Source organism: Gobio gobio, assembly GCF_949357685.1.
Source record: "Gobio gobio genome assembly, chromosome: 14".
Lineage (NCBI taxonomy): Eukaryota > Metazoa > Chordata > Actinopteri > Cypriniformes > Gobionidae > Gobio > Gobio gobio.
The window spans coordinates 46,149,168-46,173,187 of NC_137107.1; the positions used below are offsets into that span (position 1 = coordinate 46,149,168).

General features: G+C 41.3%; 1 long non-coding RNA gene across 1 annotated transcript in view; it reads left to right on the forward strand.

Annotated features, from left to right (window-relative positions):
* Positions 1-2,021: 2,021 nt before the first annotated feature.
* LOC307136808 overlaps positions 2,022-24,020 on the forward strand; it is a 30,022-nt gene continuing 8,023 nt past the window's right edge. The window contains exons 1-4 of the long non-coding RNA XR_013817832.1: positions 2,022-2,307; positions 4,083-4,156; positions 20,701-20,721; positions 22,153-22,645. This is a non-coding gene — a long non-coding RNA (uncharacterized lncRNA). The remainder of the gene's footprint in view (positions 2,308-4,082; positions 4,157-20,700; positions 20,722-22,152; positions 22,646-24,020) is intronic.

The following is a 24,020-nucleotide window of genomic DNA, read 5'->3' on the forward strand; positions in this document are numbered from 1 at the left end:
AAAATAAAAGTATTGTGTTTAATGTATTTTTGTTGGTGTTGAAATGGATTTTAAAACATATGGTATCGTTAGGAAACTGTATCGAAATTGGCACCGGATCGAAAGATTTTGAACAATACTCAGCCCTCTGTTAAATATAAGACATATTTGAAAAGAATTTGTGTGTAGTTTTGATCTTCAAAATTAAATGCACGAGTGACAATAGTTTGGCAGCGCCACAGATGTTCCTCTAGATTGTTGCCATGTGTTTTCATTTCAATCACGTGATCTTGTTGAGTCCATCTTGGATCATGAATGAAGAGACTCTTGCTGTTTATTGCATAGATATGTATACATCGATGCTGTTTAAATACTTGCAACCTAATGTGCAAACTATCCACCCTAAATAGCGATTGGATATTACTAATGTCACATACTATATTTAGGATGGATAGTATGCACATTGAGATGCAGGCAATGGGCCGCTGTACGTAAGCCGTCCGCCATATTGGAACGGTCAAAGTCAGTCTGTGAACATCTGAGAGCAAACGTAGTTAGACGCATGTATGAATATCTATATATGAAAATTGACTTCAACAGATGATTTCGCTAAACTAACACAATACAACAATTCGAAGGCGTCAGCTAACACAACATTAAAAAGTTACCATAATAACAGTAAAAACATTAAAAGTACAATAGTTAGACATAATATTAAGTTAATACATAAACATACAAACCAACACTTTCTCACCTGGGAAAGGTTATACAATTTCTTCGGAAATTCACAACAAGAAAGTGGCATCATTGATTCTTACTGTGAGTGACGACACGCTGACCATTGTCACAGTGTTAAATAAGTTTCATTCATAATGTTTCTACTTCATGTAACATCAACCTGCTTGCGTTTCTTAGGGCGTGGTGAGCTCATGCCAGGGGTGTGGTACAGTGGTAGTGTAACAAAATAAAACATGTTCATCACATGATTAGCCTATTATTCCCTTGTCAAAAATCCTATTGGAATTTCAGTTTATCCTGTGGGATCTTATTGGATTCTTAGAGTCCTATTGGTCATTCTGATTTATTTGAATGGAATTTCACTTTGTCCTGTGATATTTGTATTATTATAATAAATAAATAAACAATTAATTACTTTTTAGAGTAACTTAACGTGTGTGTGAGAGAGAGAGAGAGAGAGAGAGAGAGAGAGAGAGAGAGAGAGAGAGAGAGAGAGAGAGAGAGAGAGAGAGAGAGAGAGAGAGAGAGAGAGAATTGGATCACATTAAAATCTTGTAGAAATTATCCTACAGAGACTTATGTAGCCTATCGTTTTATAGGACAAGACATAAATATCCTATAAGACAATCCCTAACAGAATCCTATAGGGACGGTTCCAAAATATGATAGAAATTCTTAATGGAATTCTTTAGGATTTTTTGACAAGGGATCACAGTCAACTCAGCACACTTACACACACTGTACAGCGGTTCTGAACGGGTTGTAGTAGTTCTCTAATCACATGAGAATAGAGAACTGTCTCTCTCGGACACGTTATATACTTAGAGACAGAGATAGGCTACTGAGCATGCGTGTTAGCCTATTTTTGTACAGTCTATGGTGTTAGCACCGGCGTCTGAACCGAACTGTTTCTCTCGGACACGGCCCGGGTGAACCGAGGACTTTATAAGGGGCGAATTTGGCGCAATGTTAATTTAATCTGCAACGTCAGAGGCTGTGTTGGTCGCCTAGATCAGTGGTTCTCAAATGGGGGTACGCGTACCCCTGGGGGTACGTGAAGGCACTCCAGGGGGTACGTGAGATTTTAAAATATAGCCTACATATATTTAAAAAGTAGCATCCATGCAAAAATCCTTTAAAAATAATTATTTAATAAATATTTCAGGAAAATATAAGTATAAGTTCATAAAAACTAATTTTATATTCAGTAGGCTATTCAATTTCATTATCCTAAAAACCCAGAGTCTCCCCCATACCAGGATGGTTTGACCCAACCTGTCATATGCCGCCTGGCATCACCTGTCAATCACTTGGATCAACGATAGGGTGACCAGACGTCCCGTTTCCAGGGGACAGTCCCGGTTTTTAATGTTCTGTCCCCGACTGGAGTTGTCCCCGGAAATGTCACCGTTTTACAGCTCGTTCTAAACAACCTGCAGATATATTGGAAAAAAACGCCCAACCAACATACAGCTGCTACGCTGACTCTACTTGGTAGCATCGCTACTCCTTCATGAAGAACGCACCGAGTCGAGAGCAGACAGAGCGCCATTATCGTCAAATATCAAAAGAAACCTCGTCGCTTTCAAGGTAGTAACATATTAACTATTAGTTTTTAATTTAAAGTAATATTGTATGTGCTTTATAACAGAGCCTCAACAGGGTGCGGGATTGTTTTGTCCCCAAAAGTTCCGCAGTCACAACGCAGTGATTACCACACATCTGAACTATAACTTAAATATAAAAACCTTAACCCTAACCCCTAACAATTACACTTGCAACCTGTACATGTGCAGAATTCATATACTTTCTGCTTAAAATAATCCTAAAATGCTAAATAACAAGACCAATTAAGGACAGTAAGAATTATTTTCAAGCATAAACAAAAATTTTGAAGTAAAAAAAGTAATTTATATAGTATAAACTTAAATACAATTATAAAATGTTACAATATTTGTTGAATAGTTTTATTTATCCTATTTATGTTTTATTTTTGTAATGTGTTTTTGTTAAGTCATGTTACAATATTGTTTCGAACTGCTTATTTACAATGGTTAGCTTACCAATAACTGTTTTCATTGTTTGTTTGTTTTTTGTGTTTTTTTATTGTATTAAATCCAGACCAAAAATCCTAATAAATCATAATACTTATTAATGTTAATAATAATAATAATAATATACTAATATAACAGGACTCCACAACAACAACAAAAACATTCAAAAATATATTGTCCCTGTTTTTTAATTAAAATATAATAAATGAGATTTGAGTGATATTTTGACCACTCAAATAGAAAATGTCCCCGGTTTCCATTTCAGAAATATGGTCAATGTTTTCACTACATTAGTTTGAATCACTACATTTTAGTGATGAGAAATATTTGCAATAAATTTAGTCATGGATTATTATCATTTAAAATGTTCTAAATAGTTTCTTTTTTTGAAATGTTTGAATTTTGTATGTGTTTATCTGTTCCAAGGTTTAATAAATCAGACACTGATGGCACAGTGCTCTGTTTTAAGTCTTTTTTTTTCCAACCAAAAATGCTTTGCGCTGGTTAGGGGGTACTTGGCTGAAAAAATATTTCACAGGGGGTACATCACTGAAAAAAGGTTGAGAACCACTGGCCTAGATAATAGAAAGAACTGGTAAACCGGTTCACTCAAATTAACTGTCTGAAAGAACCCGGACTTCCCCGCACTGCGCAGTCATGATGTCATCACTCAGAGGGCCGTCGTTGTGACGGAGATTTTACTCATGCCGGTAGCCTATCTTACAGTTAAAATACCGGTAGGATAAACATTACATTCAAAATTCAACCAGGCTGTTTGGGATCTTGGTGTCCGTAAGAACAGGCAAGAACATTACTTTTACTTTGAATGCTAACGTTTGTTTTGTGTTTATTATGGGCTTGTCATTATATCGATCGTTTTTCGAAATAACCATTTTTTGTCAATGCTTGTTCACAGGAAAATGACAGTGTTGTCAGATTTTGCAAGAGTTTATTGAGAAGAGAGAGTTATGAATTAGAGGAACAAAGGCGATGCTTAGTCATTTATGAGCCTATGAAAACATAAAAATAGACTGCATCATTTCAGCAAGGCCAAATCATTTTTTAATAATTATAATTAAGCTAAGACTACAGACAAAACATTGCTTATTCGTGCACCGGTCAATATTGAGATTTGGGGCTTTTTTTAAAGGCTTTTTAAAGTGTTGTTTTAGACTAGTGGAAATAAAGCATGCAAAATACAGTTTTAAGTGTTTATCTTATTACTCTATCTATTTGCATCTGTGGATTTAAATTTAAATGAATGTCTTAAAGGGGACATATAATGAAAATCTGACTTTTTCTCTGTTTAAGTGCTATAATCGGGTCCCCGGTGCATCTACCCACCCAGAAACCGTGAAAAAGGACAACCCAGTAACTTGGTTTTGGTAAGCATTCTTCTACAAGCATGTGAAAAAACGAGCCGCTCAGATTTCTCTGCCCTTCTGACGTAGGAAGGGGATCTATTATAATATTACCGCCCCTTAATCTGCACGTTTCCACCCACTGCGCTGACAGACTGTTCTGTATTAGCATAGTCTCCGCCCTCAGCCAGTTATTGTCCGCCATTTTCTCTGCGCTCGAACAGATAGCATTTCTGGAGTGAGGGACAGTTCTAGGAAGGTTTTGTCAAAAAGTTAAAGCTCAAGGATGGATCAGTACCAACTATTTGAGATCCTGCTTATAATCTCCGGTGCGATACTGGTCACGGCAGTAATTAAAGGGAGAACACACACTTTATTACAGTTCATCTGAGTTGTTTTACAGATATAAAGTTTACCAGTTTATTAAAGGGTTAGTTCACCCAAAAATGAAAATTCTGTCATTAATTACTCACCCTCATGTCGTTCGACACCCGTCAGACCTCCGTTCATCTTCAGAACACAAATGAAGATATTTTAGTTGAAATCTGATGGCTCAGAAAGGTCTCCATTGGCACAATGCACGGTTCACTCTCAAGACCCTTAAAAGGCACTAAAGACGTCGTTACAAAGTCCATCTCACTACAGTGGTTATTGGGGACTGTATTTGAATATAGGTAGTCGAATGCTCATCCACTACGGGGCTCCGGTAAGAAGCGTGACAGGAGACAGGGAACTGTTCAACTCTTTATATAATGTATTCTCCACATACATTTTCATCATCCAGTTGTACACTCGTGATACAAGAGGTATTAAATGTGGTCTTTCTGAAATAAACAGAATAATAATACACATCAGCGTATGTCTAATAACTTTGATTTACATAAACATAAACACCAACTTAATACTGACATGTTATACATGTACCAACGTCACAGAGAGGGGATTAACAGCGGCGAACATATGCACGCGAATTACCGTATATAGCTCTCATATTATAACATAGCACAGGTCAAGTTCGATTGCACCAGCTGAATATTTGACACAACAATGTAATGAACATGCATCACTTATAACTGTGTATAATTAAATAAACTTACATTCAATCACGCACATTAACACCTGTAGAAATGGCGGAGCAAACGGCTGGTGAAAGTGAAAGTCAACACAATAGCGGAATAGCGGAAACTAACGTCACCTAGCGGCATACACGTTTCATAATAAAAGTCCTTCCTGGATACCCATATAGGGAATTTAGAACAGCCGCCCCCAGATTAGCAAAGCTAATATGTATAAGGATAAATTCCCTAGTCCTTGGGCCCAGTGTCAACTCCATCCGGAAGTGCTGGAAGTCTGACCAGTTTAGCCACAGGTCGTAGGTATACGCGATCATTGACCTTGATTTGAGCTGACCTAATGTGTCCATCAGCACTGGGTATCAACTTGACAACCCTACCAGCTGGCCAATGGGCTCTGGGAAGCTGCGGATCCATAATCATCACCACCATGTCCTCAGTTAAATCTTGGGTTTCCCGCTGCCACTTCTGGCGAGTCTGGAGACTTGGGAGGTAATGCCGGATATAATATGCCCAGAAGTGGTCAACAATTGTTTGAGAATGACGCCAGCGGCGCTTGGATAGTGGTTCAGGAGTGTAGATTACCTGGGGGAGTGAGGCATCTCGCCGCCCCATAAGCAGCATGTTAGGGGTAACCGGGTCTATGTCTGCCACATCGGATGAGACATATCCCAATGGTTTGCTGTTGAGGATGCCCTCTACTTCAATCAGTACTGTGCGTAGTACTTCCTCTGAAACGGACTGGCTCCCAACAACTACCCGCAGGGCAGACTTTACTGATCTGATCTCCCTCTCCCATGCACCTCCGTAGTGTGGTGCGGCAGGAGGATTCCTCTTAAAGTTGATCTGATAACCAGCCAGCAACTCTTGCAGTTTGGGTTCCATTACTTTGAAGGCTTCCATTAGCTCGGTCTCAGCTCCTCGGAAATTGGTCCCCTGATCCGAGAAGACTTGGGATGGGGTTCCTCTGCGGGCTATAAAGCGTCTAAGAGCCAACAAAAATGCATCCGTATCAATGCTGTTGAGGAGGTCAAGGTGAATGCATCTGGTCGTCAAGCACTTGAAAATGACTCCCCATCGCTTTTCAGTGCGTCGGCCAATCTTCACAATGAAGGGACCAAAGCAGTCAACTCCAGTTGAGAAAAAAGGCGGTTGGTACAGTCGCAGGCGAGCTAAAGGCAAGTCAGCCATGATAGGCACAGTCGGCTTGGCTCTCCACTTCTGACACACCACGCACTCTCTCTGATGTTGCTTTACTGCTTGTCTGCCCCTCAGGATCCAGTAGTGGCGACGGAGTTCGGCGAAAACCCTGTCAGGTCCTGGATGGAGAAGGTGTTCATCAAAGTGCTTTATAAGAAGTTTAGTCACCTTATGCTGCGGGTGTAAAACTATTGGGTGGATCTCAGCTTGACTTAAGCCATCCAGTTTACGCAGTCTTCCTCCCACACGTATCACTCCCAGTGTGCGATCAAACTCTGGTGCAAGTGTGTTCAGCCGGCTGGATGTAGGCACAGGTTTCACTGCCTTCAAGGCCCTAAACTCTTCTGTGAAGGTCTCCTCCTGGCATTGACTCAATATGAGTGCTTCCGCACTTCGGTAATCAGGGTGTTGCGTGCTCATGTCTTGGGTAGCCGCCCCGTGAAGAAACTGGTAAGTAGCATCAACCAAGTCTTTCCAGGAAGTGTACTGGGATGCATCAGGATTTCCAGAACTTTGATCATTCCCAACTAGACCACAAAAGACAACTTTCCTTGTCTCCGAGATGTCATCTTGGGCCTCCATCAAGGGCATAACTGGCCATTGATCTGGTAGTTCATGAAGGAATTTTGGACCCTGACTCCACCTGCCTGGATTCGCCAGCTCTGTAAGCGTCTTCCCTCTCGTAATATCATCCGCCGGGTTATTGGAGGAATCCACATACCTCCATGAGTGAGGCTCGGTCAACTCTTGGATTTCCGCCACTCTTGTCCCAACAAAAACCTTATATCTACAAGACTCTGACTGTATTCAGGTCAGGACAGTGGTAGAGTCAGTCCATAATGTTACCTCCTCTATGGGGATGGTCAGTTCCTGGCTGAGGAGATTGGCGAGTTGGGCACTGGTCAGAGCCGCGCATAGTTCGAGACGTGGCACTGACAGCTGCCGTTTGGGGGCTACCCTAGAGCGGGCCATGACGAAGGAGGTATGGATCTCTCCGTGTTGCTCAATCAGGAGGTAAGCCACTGATCCGTAGGCCACCTCAGAAGCATCACCAAACACATGCAAGCTAAATTTCGATGTCTCCACATCAAAGTTCGAAGGCAAGTAGCATCTGGGAAGCTTGATCTTGCCGAGGTCAGGCAACTCCTCCTCCCATGTTTTCCACTTCTCTAGCAAGTCTTTGGGAAGGTTCGGATCATCCCAATTCCTTGGTTTGGCCCAGAGTTTTTGGACAAGAATCTTGGCCCGTGTGGTAAAGGGAATGATAAACCCTAGGGGGTCATATTGTGACGCCAAGACCCTATAGATGTTTCTCATCGTTGGGGGGTGCTCTCCCATTGCACGATGCCGGTAGCCCAGATGATCTTCTAGACAGTGCCACATCAAACCCAGAGCTGGTTCCAGAGGATCCGACTTGTACTGCTGCAACCACAGTTCGATGCTCTCTGATCGAGCAGTTGAAGGTAAGTGCTGGATGACTGAAGGGACATTAGAAGCCCACTGTCTTATTTCAAAGCCCCTTGAGGCTAGAAGAGGTCTCATCTTGTCGATCAGTTGCTTAGCTTCCATAGCAGTGGCAAGACTCTGTAGACAGTTGTCTACATAGAAGCTTCGCTCTATGGAATGCAGCACTTCTTCATTTCCTGGCTGCTGGCTGCGAACATGGGCCTGTAGAGCAAAGGTGGCGCAGCAGGGACTGCAGGTCGTCCCAAAAGGCAAGACTTGCCACTCGTAGATGTCAGGCGGATCCTCTCTACGCATATTCCTCCAAATAAACCTCAGCAGGTGTTTGTCTTCAGGTAGGAGTCTCACCTGGTGAAACATTCCGCGTATGTCCCCACTAACGGCAACCGTATGCTGCCGAAACCGAAGGAGAACTCCCAGCAATGAGGCACCAAGAGTGGGACCCGGAAGCAGCTGCTGGTTAAGGGAGACACCCAAATGCACGAAGGAGCAGTTAAAAACCAGCCGGTCTTTGCCATTGTGGTGTACAAGGTGATGTGGTATGAACCATGACTCCTCATTGGGCTGCAGATTCTCTGGTGGTACCTTGACAACGTACTCTGAATCGAGGAGTTTCTGTATCTCAGCTTCATACACTTTCGCCTTTTCTGCATCTTTGCTGAGACGCCTCTCAGTGTTCCTGAGGCTGGACAAGACTGATTCCTTGGTTCCTTTCAACGGTGGGCCATCCCGTGCACGAAGGAGTGGAGTAGCGTAACGACAGATACCATTAACTTCCACACGTTGTGTTCTGGTCTCCAGCATATTCACAGCCGCTTGATCCTGTTTTGATCGTGTTACCAGCTTTTCACTGCGGTATGGGAGGACATCCAGTTGCCACAGTCGCTCAACATGTTGGTAGACAGGATCTCGAATTGGGGTAAGGGAAGTGAATAAGCACTGTGGTGAAGGCACTTGATGTGGGAGAAGTCCATCTGGTCCCTGGAGAACCCAACCGAGCTGTGTACGTACAGCTGCTGGTCCACCAGCTGGTCCTAGTCTGATGGGCTCCTTACCTGTGATCAGGTTTGGGCAGTCAGACCCAATTAGTAGAAGGGGCTGCACCTTCTCAAAGGATGGAAGCGGAATCCCTCTGAGGTGGTGATAGCATCGCTGGAGCCTCTTGATGGGATAAGTTTGCTCGGTTAATGTAAGGAGAGGAGCAGTAAACACATTTCTGAGGCTGTACTTCTCTTGTGGACTTGACGGTGTGGAAAGCAGCAGATCGATTGACTGTCCCTTTAACTCAGTGACATCATGTCGGATGGTGCGAAGGGCCATAATCTCTTCCCTACCCGCAAGTCCTAGCTGCTGAACTGCTGCTGGAAGAACAATGCTCCGCTGGGCCCCATCATCCAGGATAGCATATGTAGGTACAGACCTCTGGCCCTTCCACAGTAACACTGGGACGACTTTCAGGTAAACGCGTCCTGTTGAACTAGGGGAAGTCAGATATGCTCGATCCTCAGATGTGGTAAGTAGCACAAGGTTGGGACCCTCCTTGGCGATGGAATGCAGGACACTGAGGTGTATACTGCCACATTCTCTGCAAGGTTTCTTTAGTGTGCATTCCTCACATTTATGACTTGTACGTCCACATTTCCAACATCTCTTGCTGTCCTTTATCCACTTAAGTATCTGTTCGGGTGAGCGCTCAGTGATTTCACTGCACTGCGACAAGTAGTGCTCTTGACTTTTACAGAACAGACACAGACGTTTCAGTTTCTTAAATGATTGCTGAGCATGAGCAGACTCTGTGTGGACATAATGTACGGTACTGACCTCTTTGGGTTGTTCGCTGCCATGATAAACTGCAGTGATTCGAGTTTGAGGTTTCGGAATGGGTTGGCGTTCTCTGCGTGGGATTTGAACTCTCTCAGTCTGGTAGCGCTGTACCATTTTAGATGACAAACGCTGTGCTTCTGCCTTCACTTTCAACCAGTCAGCGAGGTCATGGAGGTTATACGGGTTTAGGCTGTCAGTGCTCAGTCTGCCTCGCAACTGGAGATGTTCAATAAAACTATCCCTGTAGTGCTTGGGTAGCTTACTGAGTAGTCTGTCGACATGGCCCGTGCAAGTGAGTTCTCGTCCCTGTGGCCCCTCTAGTGACATTAGCATGCCTACCAACAAGTCAACATTGAGTGCAAAACTCTGGAAAGCCTTTGCATCCCCAGCTCTAATATCAGGCGAATTCAACAGGGATGCAATTTCACTTTGTGCCAACTGATGTGGTTGGCCATACTGACGTTGCAATGCTGCCATGGCTACTGCATAGGGCGCAGGATGATGCCGGCATGCTTGGGCGATAAGCCTTGCTTCCTCCAGGACTAATTGTTCCATTAGCACCCTGTATTTATAATGTTCAGTAAGCTCAGTGTGAGGATTGAGGAGATTGTCCAAAGCCATCTTTAGATCCGTAAACTCTCTCTCACTATCATTCACAAGCTTAGGTAATGTTGGGATAGATGGCGCTGCAGTAGCTTTAAGTCTGACCACAGGTGGTGAGATAGCTCTAGCCTGTTCTTCCTCATGTAGTGAAGGTGAAACAGTGCCACTGCTGAGTGACCCACATTCGGATTGACTGTGATATTCTCGTTGAGCTATTGGTAAACTAGAATGACTATAAGATCTCTCTGCATCTAGCTGTTTGGCACGAACACCAGCTCCATTATCAATGTTGCCCAAATAACCTGTAGCTTGACCTGCTCCATACTGCACCAGAGATAACTCACTCATAGGAAGCTGCTCCACAGTCGAGACTGGCTCGGCCTGTCCACTGAGGTTTAGCTGTGCTGTTGGGTGATCCATCCTTCGTTGGTGGTATGAACTGTCATACAGCACAGGGTCTGGTATGAGAGATTTAGGTAATGCGTGGTCATAAGCTTGCAGACGTGTTGAAAGCTGACGTACTCTGGCCTGTGGTCGAACAGGATGTGTAGTATCAGGAGAGTAATGCTGGCTCTGTTGCTCCATATCACCGTAATGAGTGTAGCGATCCGGCTCGAAGGACCATCTATTGGGGACTGTATTTGAATATAGGTAGTCGAATGCTCATCCACTACGGGGCTCCGGTAAGAAGCGTGACAGGAGACAGGGAACTGTTCAACTCTTTATATAATGTATTCTCCACATACATTTTCATCATCCAGTTGTACACTCGTGATACAAGAGGTATTAAATGTGGTCTTTCTGAAATAAACAGAATAATAATACACATCAGCGTATGTCTAATAACTTTGATTTACATAAACATAAACACCAACTTAATACTGACATGTTATACATGTACCAACGTCACAGAGAGGGGATTAACAGCGGCGAACATATGCACGCGAATTACCGTATATAGCTCTCATATTATAACATAGCACAGGTCAAGTTCGATTGCACCAGCTGAATATTTGACACAACAATGTAATGAACATGCATCACTTATAACTGTGTATAATTAAATAAACTTACATTCAATCACGCACATTAACACCTGTAGAAATGGCGGAGCAAACGGCTGGTGAAAGTGAAAGTCAACACAATAGCGGAATAGCGGAAACTAACGTCACCTAGCGGCATACACGTTTCATAATAAAAGTCCTTCCTGGAGACCCATATAGGGAATTTAGAACAGTGGTTCTACAATAACTTTATGGAGTGACGAGAATAGTTTTTGTGCACAAAAAAACCCTAAATAACGACTTACATAGTGATGGGGATTTCAAAACACGACATTATGAAGCTTCGAAGCGTTATGAATCAGTGAGTCGAATCATGATTCAGATCGCGTGTCAAACCGTCAAACTGGATCTGCTTTGGTGATCCAAACTGCTGAATCGACTCACTGATTCATAACGCTTCGAAGCTTCATGATGCCGTGTTTTGAAATCGTCATCACTATATAAGTCGTTATTTAGGGGTTTTTTCCGCACAAAAACTATTCTCGTCACTCCATAAAGTTATTGTAGAACCACTGTAGTGAGATGGACTTTGTAACGACGTCTTTAGTACCTTTTAAGGGTCTTGAGAGTGTAAAGTGCCATTGTGCCAATGGAGGCCTTTCAGAGTCATCAGATTTCAACTAAAATATCTTCATTTGTGTTCTGAAGATGAACGGAGGTCTGACGGGTGTCGAACGACATGAGGGTAAGTAATTAATGACAGAATTTTCATTTTTGGGTGAACTAACCCTTTAAGCACCCCCTGAAAAGGCAGAAGATCTGTATATATTTGTTTACTGTTTACTGCTCTGCAGAGGTGTCAAGTAACGAAGTACAAATACTTCGTTACCTTACTTAAGTAGAAATTTGGGGTATCTATACTTTACTGGAGTAATTATTTTTCAGCCTACTTTTTACTTCTACTACTTACATTTTCAAGCAATTATCTGTACTTTCTACTCCTTACATTTTAAAAATAGCCTTGTTACTCCTATTCCATTTCGGCACGTTTTCATTCCGGCTTGTCGTCAAAAAAAAAACAAAAAAAACTATCCAGATAAATCGTGCCATCCGGATAGAGTGAATTTGATTGTGGTTGGATGTAGTGCTGGGCGGTATGACCAAAAATGTATATCACGGTATTTTTCTAAATTATATCGGTTTCACGGTATATGACGGTATTTTTTCCCCTATGCATGACAGGGTGTTAATCACATTTTCTACTGATTGAGAGAGGAAATACTGCAGGAGATTGACTAGAATGCCCTGTTTTACTGTCATGACGAGTGAATATTGTAGAAAAATTCCACACTAGAGTTAATAGGTCTACAGGTTAACAAAATGATGCTGTGGAGAGACAACAAACAATAAAACACAGACCTGCAACACGTTTAGAATCATACTTACAGACACCTGAATATTAAAAGTTGAGTTGAGGGCACCTTAAGCATTTTAAAAATCTAACCCTCTATAACAACAAACTGCCAAAACGAAGAGAAATGAGGATATTAGCAATACATTTAACAGGACTCTCGGAACGAATGACACACATCAGTTTAACACAGAAAGAATAAAGCAGTTACTTTTTGGCCCATTCTTCTTTGAATTGTCAGTTTATTTATTAACTTACATCGTCTTTTGAATAATCCATCGTGTCAGCGCGTTCGTGATCAGACATAGGTTATCAGTGTAATCAGTGCAAACATTTCATTTTAATAAGACGTGATGAAATATGCGCGCATACACACTTCTGGTTCATGTCTAGAGCACTAGAGTTTTTGAAATATGTCCATAAAAATTTTAAACGCACTCGCTCCGGTCTATATCAGTGCTATATGATCCATGTGGTGAGCGTTGATAAACTCATCGCAGCGCTCCGTGCAGAAACCGCGCTCTCTCGCGCGCCGCGTGTAGTTTGAATTCTCAACAATAATCAAGGGCTGAATCCGACATCGCTCCCATAACCTCAAATATAGCATTATTTGGAGGGCACAGCGCTTTGTAGTGGTGTCCGAAACCTTAGTGGACGTTATTGAGTGCACTCATTCTATCCCATTGCACCGCAATAACGAGTGTACAGCCGATGTACACACAACGGTTGTCCGACTTCACGCACGTTTTCATTCACTCCTTCAAATAAAGTGATAACGTAGGGAATAGTGAATGAGAGTATAGGATACAGCCATAGGCTGTGCTGTAATGCGATCTCAACTGTGCTCTGACTGCTCTTACTACAGTGCATCAATGAAATGGGTCCCCTCTCAAACAATGACGCGCTGCGCCGCGTTCCGAACGTTGTTTAAGCGACATATACCGGTATTGCGGTATCATCAAAATTCATATCATAAAGAAAATTAATACCGGTATTCGGTATGAACCGGTATACCGCCCAGCACTAGTTGGATGAGAAGGATAAACACAAACCATTCCGACACCCTATTGGGTTGTAGGCGATCAATCACGCCTGCACCTGCACAAATCACACACCATGTTGCCAGATAGGGCGGGTTCTCGCCGACGAGCACGCACTTTCAGCCAATCAGCGATCAGCAGGCAGACGTGCTCATTCATGACTGTAGCCGGGTTTTTTAGCGCGATAACTCATAGCTGTATATTCCAGTGATCGCTATGCAAGTGGCATAAATATACAGTAAGTTGTATCTACAGTAAAGAGTGGGAGAGTGACTCAACTCTCAAACGTGAATTACACCTGTGACTCGAAGACTCTTTATAAATATGACAGTGACTCCTGTCCATCGTCATACACACACTTAGGACATCTGCAACTAGCAACCCCGACAGCTGCTGAAAGAGGTTAAAATCAATGATTAATCAGTTTTGACTGTGCTAAGTGCATGCGCCATGTATTTTATGAAAGACGTACTGTAGTTTTGTCAAAGCAAAGTGCAACACAATGGTAGGCGCATTGTTGTTATTTTTTGTTGGCGGATTATTGTACAGTATCAATGAATTACGCATTTTGACAGTGGTGTGTCCATTAACGTGTGAAATGCCTGTTTATTACATTGCTTTTTTCAATCTCTATATTGGGCACTTTTTGCACGTAAATTGGCTTCTTACTGTTGACATTGTGTTTTTCTGAGGGATAGCCGTTTTGACATTTTCTACCTGGACATAATATAGTCATATTTGATCCGTTTTACTGGGAAATTTTTTTTTTTTTTCATCATCAATGTTATGTTTTAAGGAGATAAAATGGTAACTTACTTATCAACATTGATTGGTATGGCAATAAAATAATATCACATTATTTTGGCGGTTAAAGTTTTGGGATTTTTCTTGGAGTGACTAGTTGCCTATAAGTATTGTATAGGTGCAAAAAGTCAAAATTCAGAGGCATGTTATCAATAACCATTTTTTGAATATAAATGTACATTTGGTGAGTTTTTGGGCTGGAAATCGTTGACCCAATCTGGCCACACTGATCACACATTCAAATAATGGTTATTGATAACATGCCTCTGAATTTTGACTTTTTGCTCAGTAGTACACTTATGGTTCTTTAATGTATTTGCATTGTCTTAAAATGCGTTGATTTTCAATGGGAATATATGCAGCTGAAACGGGTAGCCTATGCATCTAAAACATTTCAACATTAACTTTTTAATATAACATTATAGTCATTATGGCCTTTAGAATTTTTTTTTTTTTTTTTCTTGGAGGAGGTGGGGTATGCACTGTGCCTAATCTTTTGTCCTTAAGGGGATAGTTCATCCAAAAATGAAAATGCTGTCATCATTTACTCACCCTCAAGTTGTTCCAAACCTGTATGAGTTTCTTTGTTCTGAAGATATTTTGAAGAATGTTTGTAACCAAGCAGATAGGGCAACCATTGACGGCCATAGCATTTTGCCCCTACTATGGCAGTTAATGGTTGCTCTATCTGCTTGGTTAAAAACATTCTTCAAAATATCTTCAGAACAAAGAAACTCATACCGGTTGAAAGTACTTGAGGGTGAGTAAATTTTGACAGAATTTTCATTTTTGGGTGAACTACCCCTTTAATGGCATTTTTTCCCCTTACATTACTTTTACTTTTATACTTTAAGTAGTTTTGAAACCAGTACTTTTACACTTTTACTTGAGTAAAAAGCTTGAGTTGATACTTCAACTTCTTTAAAGTCTTTTTAAACCCTAGTATCTATAGCCTACTTCTACTTGAGTAATGAATGTGAATACTTTTGACACCTCTGCTGCTCTGTAGGCATTCAAGTCCGGTTCTGTTTTTCTTGTTTCACAAGCTATTGAAGCTCCGCCCTCTTCTTGAAAGAACAGGCAGGGAGCACCAGCTCATTTACATTTAAAGGGACACACGCAAAAACGCTGTGTTTTTGCTCACCTAAAAAAAAAGTGGCAGTTTTAACAGGCAATAAAACATGACCTGTGGGGTATTTTGAGCTAAAACTTCACATACACACTAGTCTATTTGCTTCTTATTTATTAAATCCAGGCAATTGAAACATTGATTAAAATTAAGATACAATTTATACAAAACGAAATTCACTTTAAAGAAAGGCTTTCTATAAAACAAAACTTAATGAAGTGGTCAAAATCATTTCTGACTAGGGCTGGGTTTGGTCATAAGGTTTTTGAGTAAGTTCACTGATAAGGTTTGTACTGTAAATATTTTCTACTATTAAAGGTGGATTTTTTTTTTCTAATGATAGTGCATTGTGATTTTAAAATACTTGAAGGAAACGGTTCACTTTCAGCAGTTATTGTCTATGGGGCAGATTTCTGTTTGTTGTACATCAGATACAGATACATTAACACTGTAGGCCTACATTACATTTATCTGAATGCATTAATGAGAGTATTAAAAGGTATTCAAATTCAAAGGTATTAAAATGTATGCCTATAACGGTTGAGTTTCTAAGCTACATTAGTGACTTTACTTTAGTCCCAGCTTCTGTCTGAGTGTTCGTTTGTCAAAATATATCAGGCATTAGTTCAACATAATACACATCTGATGGTCGAAACTCGCTTTAATGTTCAAATTGGCAGGGCTTAAACCACATACAAATGACAAAGCTTTGTGAGGACGCAGGTGAAAGATCTGCCTTCAGGGCGCGCGCGTTATCAGAAACGCGACACGGCTCGGCTCTGTGTCACTGAAAAAAGCTGAGCACTGAACGGAGAAGTTTTCCGTATTGTTGTTTTTGAATAGTTCACAATCGCTTTAAATGTTGAAACTGGCAAGCCTTTAAACGCATTTACTTGACAAACTTTATGAGCACGAAAGTGAAAGCGGCTTCGGGGCTTTGCGCGCGCCGTCTCTCTCTGTGTGTGTGTGTGTGTGTGTGTGTGTGTAAGCGCGTAGGCTATAAGAACAGCAATTAACTGACCTGTATAAACTGTGTAAAACATGCAGTTACTATAGTGATTCTGGGCATCTATAAACACAGATAACTGCTCCTGCATCTCTGTGTGCCCGCAAACTGCACTTGATGTGACTGACGGGGCGGAGTCACGTGAAAACCGAATAACCGGATATTTTTCATTTAATCGTACAGCCCTAGTATGGCGTGTGAAACCAATCAAATGCGTGTGTCTTACGGCCACTGTGTGAGAGTTGGCAGCTCTCTGTTTAAGATACGTTTGTACAATATTTGCCTTCATATTTCATGCACATTTTCGGCAGAGATATTTAATAAAATAACATCATTTGTTGGTGTGGTGCACTTGGAATATAACTTTTTTTAACCAGGTGGTTGCTAAAGAGAATGTTACCTGAGTCATATTGTAGTTAAGTTTTTAAGTTGACTAGTTAAACATTTTAAAAAATCGAAATCGTGAATCGGTCTGTCGTTCTGAAAAATAAATAAATTGAGATTTCTTTTTTTTTTTGCCATACCGCTTAGCCCTACTCCCAGCTTGACCATCTGGTCAGCTAAAAAAAGTGTCCAAACCCCTTCTAAAACCTGGTAACGAGGGGCATGGTTTTATCTGTGACTACCATGATCTTATTAATAGTCAAACTTTTTCAACCGTTATAATTCCAATTTAAAGGTCCCATGGCATGAAATTTTCATTTTATGAGGTATTTCAACATTAATATGAGTTCCCCTAGCCTGAATATTGTCCTCAAGTGGATAGAAATGTTGATCGGTGTAAAACCGAGTTCTGGCTGTCTTTCTCTGCCTTTGAGAAAATGACAGGCCAGACTAGCCAATCCTGAAGTCTCCTGGTTTGACGTCCAAGCAGGAACGGTTTCCTCCCTTTCCCCCGCCCAGAGAATCTGGCACGCCCATGCAAACCATCGAGAGATCATTAACGTTACTTGTGAACGAGTGAACACAGGCAGTTTCTCAGTATTTGGATGTACAAATGAAAACAGAAGTCTTTCTTCAGTTCCTTCTGATCTGTGATCATTGATTTCTTATGTGTAGCTTATTATTTATTATTTGTGGACACGCAGCGGCTTCTCTCTCTCCCGACAGAACGGTGTTTTCGTGTTTTCTATCTTGTGAGTCAGTGTTTTTGTACGTCCTTGTCGCGTCTATCTGTTCTAAAATGTACATACAGTCTTTTCTGTTTAACATCAGCAGTCACATCTTTAGAGATAAACTTCACGCACGCTGAAGCTCGGCCTCCAACATCCCCGACCCCCAGTACTGCATCTGGCCCACAGCGGAGGCACCAAACCCGGCGTGAGATTAAGCAGAAGGGGGGTAAGCGTGAGGGTATCCGGCTAGGCTAGCCAGCTAACCCCACAATAAACTGGATTACATTCGATTACAGCTGTTGTGTCTTTGTTTGCGCTGTGTAACGTTACTCAATGCGCGTCAATGACGCTATTCATATGATTGGAACATATCTAGAAATAATGCTATACTCAAAACTTACTAACTCGTTCATCTCGCTGTAATGGTACATTGCATGTGTTACAAAGTTGGTAGAATAATGATGAAGAGGACTCGGTGTTACTGGGACTCGTGTTTATTCAGAACTCTCAGATACAAACACAATAAACTCGCGCTGACTGACAGCGCTCTCATAACTCAGTAGTTACTATAAATAACTTTGTTAGCAATCGCTTCGTCTCCGTGATGTCCGGTTCACGAACGAATCATTCTTTTGAATCGGTTCTTTTTAGTGAACCGAACCAGTTCACCAAATCGGACTGAATCGTTCTAAACGGTTCGCGTCTCGAGTCAGCGCTGATCCATAATTGACTAAAGTTACTAACTTTCTGACATGAGTGACAGCCCCTCCGACTAGAAATAAACTAATAACCTGAAGTATATGCTAGTAACTACAACAGTTCACCCTGAACTGAGACATGCTGAGAGAACTGATGAGAAGTGAACACAGGTCCATCCGTCTCTCTGGTAGACTCGTGCCTGCTCGTGCCTCGTTAAACTACGCCCCCTCCGCTCATTTAAAATGCAAAGATGTCAGCCAATCACAACAGTGGGCGTTTTTACTGAAGTCTCACAGCAGACACGCCTCTTGAAGCAGGGCATTCAGCCACAGGGCAAACAGCATTATAGAAAAAATGCCTTTTATTTCTAAATTATGACATTTTATGATGTAAAAATCATACTAATAATATAAGTACACCTCAGAAAACACTATAAAATAATAGAAAAATGCCATGCCATGGGACCTTTAAGTAAATGTTCATTTAATTAGAGCTTGATGATGTAGTTTGAGCAAATGAATGGAGCTCAAGTGTAGTTCTGGCAGACCATGGTGTGACAGCCAGCTATCAGCTGACGCTCAGCTGATCTGTAACTCCTCCCACCACCGATTAATCAAGGCATAAGTTCATCCGTACACTCACTTGCTTTAGTCTGTCACACAGACATGCTTTAAAGGGTTAGTTCACCCAAAAATGAAAATTCTGTCATTAATTACTCACCCTCATGTCGTTGGACACCCGTCAGACCTCCGTTCATATTCGGAACACAAATGAAGATATTTTAGTTGAAAGCTGATGGCTGAGAAAGGCTTCAGATAGGCCTCCATTGGCATTCAGTACATTCACACTTCCAAGATCCATGAAAGGCACTTAAAACGTCGTTACAAAGTCCATCTCACCACAGTGGCTCTACAATAATTTTACGATGCGACGACAATAGTTTTTGTGTGCAAAAAAAAATCTAAGTAGCACCTTTATCCAACTTGTTCTTGTCTTCCGTGTGTGCCTCCACGACGCATGCGCGAGAATATGACGTAGCGCCGGGGTTCGGGAATCCATGAAATGCACACTTAAGCCCCATTTTGAGCACTACGCCGAGACCTAAAGCACGATCAATGTAGAATTCAACAGCTTAGACACGCGCGTCTTCCTCTGCTCGTAAACAAATCGCTTCTGGGTCATGTGTCCGAACGCCGGATCTATGTCATATTCTCGCGCATGCGTCGTGAAGGCACACACGGAAGACAAGAACAAGCTGGATAAAGGTGTTATTTTGATTTTTTTTTGCGCACAAAAACTATTGTCGTCGCATTGTAAAATTCTTGTAGAGTCACTGTGGTGAGATGGACTTTGTAACGACGTTTTAAGTGCCTTTCATGGATCTTGGAAGTGTCAATGTACTGAATGCCAATGGAGGCCTATCTGAAGCCTTTCTCAACCATCAGCTTTCAACTAAAATATCTTCATTTGTGTTCCGAAGATGAACGGAGGTCTGACGGGTGTCCAACCACATGAGGATGAGTAATTAATGACAGAATTTTAATTTTTGGGTGAACTAACCCTTTAAGCCAGCTTTCAGTTTGCATACCTGCACTTCAGTCTGTCGCAGACCTGCGCTCCTCCATCCCCAACTCCTCTCCTCCTAATGTCGACACATAATCGCTTCGTACTTGTATTACATCTGCATGGAAATATATAACTGTGGCTTTTAAAAATTCTGCTTATTTGCTTAGGCTACAGGGGGGTTCAACCCTCGCTTCAAAGCCAAGCCTGCCGCCAAATAACATTTAGAGCCTCTACAATAATCTTAATCAAACAGAGTGGTCCTGACAGAAATATAAATATCAGGGTCTTACATTAGGAGTTAACTCCTTACCAATGTTACTGTTGTTAAGGGATACATAACCCCATGTCGTCATTTACTCTGCCTCATATCGTTCCAAACCAGCACAATGGCTCATTGATATAGTTGTGTTTTCATTTTTAACCTCTGATATTTGCGTTCACTTGGGATATGTTTATTATTTGTGTACAATCTGCAAAACACACTAAACATTTAACTGCTAAAATATGCAATATTAGACTAGGGTTTTCAGAAAATCCTAAAATGTAAAATTCTTTTTCATCCTGCTTAACTGAATGGACTTTTGAAATGTGAGGCAAAAATAATTGTGACATGACTATTTTTATTTGCAGGTAAAAATGGGGGGAGCATCGGTGAGTCATTTTTTAAGTACAATTTAAACATTTGATGCAGTTTACCATATTCAGTAGGGGTGGCACGGTACATGAAAAAGCATCTGAACCGTTCGGTTCGCGTGTCTCGGGTCGGAGCGTGTGTGCGTCGCACGGTTCGAAGCATGCGCCATTAATGTAGCCTAGTGCCCGTATGTTACTTCAGACAGTGGGTGTCCTTTGTGTGCGAAATAAGAGGTGTGTGTGGACATACAGTAAAATAAGTAAAAGACAGTAAAAGTGGAGTGCTGCAGGTCACGTCACGTGTAGAAATGGCAAGTGGGAGAGATGAGGAAGGCTGCCCGGAGTTGGAGCATACGTTGACAAGGCAGAAGCGGTGCGTATGGAGAGCGGGAGCCGCGCGCGCCCATTGTGCATTCACACTGGCGGCGTTTGTCTCGCGCAGCTGAACCGCGGCTCGTGTATTGCAAATACAGACGAATATTGTCCATATTGTTTTTGTGAATATTGTTCCCCTCTGTCCCAAACACAGTAGTTCACATGTAACATTAAAGTTAAGATATGCTTCTAGTTTTAATCATTTAAACAGGCCTTTGAAGTTTGGGCAAAAACTTCTGGCAGTGTTGTGTTTTCGTGTATTTTATTATTTTTTTCACAGCGCTGGATGTCATATGGTGATTGTGAAACACGGTAATATGATAACATGGTAAAACTTCACTACATGATTTCATGGTGAAATTTGTTATTTTTCATGTTAATCAGGTCAGCTGCTCACGCTGAATTAAAGCCACAGTGCATTGTTCTGATCAAAATGGACACGATTAACATGAAAAATCTTACCCCAATGAGTCGGACTCGGTAGACAGCGTAAGCTGGAAACGGCCATTAGGAAACAACTTCTACATGATATAACAATTTTTTTAATACTGTATCCTAAATTGTGGATAATTAAGCTATATATCATATGCTGAAGTAAATGTCTGCAGTGTTAACAATTAAAAGAAAAAACAACAACAAGAATCATACAGAACCGAAAACCGTGATACGAACCGAACCGTGGGTTTTGTGAACCATGCCACCCCTAATATTCAGCATTATGACCTTCATAAATCACATTTATAGATGATGCAGTTGTTTATTATAACAATAAAAAGTTGTGACACATTTTCGCAAAACATTTGGAGTTTTTCAAAGTGAAAACATATTTTAAGAATCTGATGCCAAATGTAAGGAAAATTATAAACTAAGAAAACTGACAAAATTAGAACATATAAAAATGAATCTATGTTTCCAAAGCTAGAGAGATGACAGTATGACAATTAGGAGCGGCCTGTTAGCTCAACTTGAGCATTACACTAGCAACAAGCTCACAGGCCAACAAATTAATGAATGTACACACAATCTGTGAGATGCAAAGTATAAAAAATACAATTGTAATGTTGCATCATACAGTCGCATCCAAATCCAGTAGCTATACTTGAAAAAGCGAGAGACCTGGAGAGAAGAGAGAGAGACCTGGAGAGAAGAGAGAGAGAACTGAATAGAAGAGAGAGAGAACTGGATAGAAGAGAGAGAGAACTGGATAGAAGAGAAAGAGAAGTGGATAAAAGACGGATGGAACCAGATATGAGAGAGAGAGAACTGGATAGAAGAGAGAGAGAACTGGACAGAAGAGAGAGAGAACTGGATAGAAGAGAGAAAGATCTGGACAGAAGTCTGATGGGACAGGATACAACATTATTGTGCCGGAATATAGAAGATGAAGAGAAAGAACTGGCGAGAAGAGAGAAAGAACTGGAAAGAAGAGAGAGTGAACTGGAAAGAAGAAAGAATGAACTGGAAAGAAGAGAGAGTGAACTGGAAAGAAGAGAGAGTGAACTGAACAGAAGGGCTGAAAGACTGAAACCTGTGCGACGTAGCAGCAATGAATTAGATCATCCTAACAGTAAGAAATACATTATGTATTTTGATTGATGCATGCGATGCATTATAATTTCTAACAGTTGTCAAGGTATGCCTGTTAGTTTTTTGTTTTCATTCACTTTTAGTTTGTATTTCCTTGGGCATACACTGTGCGATTTTTGCAAGGTTATCAACTCTCACTGTACGAGTAGATTGCAAGCGATGTAAAGCCAAAGCGCGTGATTTATGTGCTCACACTATACGGTCCGATCATCGAGCTGCGACTCAACACTGTACATTTGAAATATGCGCGATAAACCCCTGTGCTGGGTTGCGCCGACAGACCAATATGTTGTGTATCCAAAGATATGGTCAAAAGCATTAGCTATCGACAGTGGCATAACTTAGTAATGACAGGCCCCAGTGCACGCTGGGCTGCACAGTTGTGAAGCAAACACACACTGCGCTCGTGTCTAGGAGGGAACCTCATATAAGCGAATTTGTATGTCTAACTTAATTTAGATCAACTAAAATCAGTGGTATTTTATCAGTTTCTTATATTAAACTGAACAGTTCTCTTTGCATGTGTCTCTCTCCAACACACACACTACTAAGTTCTTGTTCGTACTTCGTAGTTTGCTTTGGGGTAAAAAGAACTTTGAAATACAGCATTATACTGTTAATGAACATCCCAACGCCGTCCACACTGCTGACAGCGCCGTTTAGATGAATACACACAACAAATACACTATATTGACAAAAGTACTGGGCCATTGAGTCATTGGGTCATTCATCCTGTGTATTAAATTCCTTTGGTTCATCTTTTGACTAAAACATTACAACGATACACCAAACATGACTTTCATTTTTGAGACCAGATTGAAGACATTCAGGGCATGCTTTAAGTCAAATAGGGAGGTTTTCCCTCTCTCTGTCCAATTTGCTTTCAGATGTCCATTAATGTCCTTAATAACACATGTTACATGCCCCCCGAACAAGGATGAGACTTTTACTGATGGTTTTATGATGTTTAATCCTTTATGAACCTTTATCCATTCACCATATCACCAACGTAAGAGCTGAAATGTATACAAAACATGCAACTAATCAGTTTACATTGTTCACATAGTGCTGTCTTACATTTGTACAAAACGAACATATTAACAGACAAAATGCTCATATCTAACTTGTTTAACATACCTTTTGCCTCTTCAGAGGGGCTGTAAGTATGAATTTAACGTTTACCACGGCTCCGTGTCGAAGTTATTGCCGTATTTAGGATAAGCCACATGCTATAAACTGCGCTAGCCAGCGCGCGTGTCTCAAAACAAACCAAAAGCGCGTAGCCTAAACCCGGAAGTCAACCGTTTCAGTGGAAAACATTTCAAAATAAAAGACTCACATTTTTTCTGTAACAA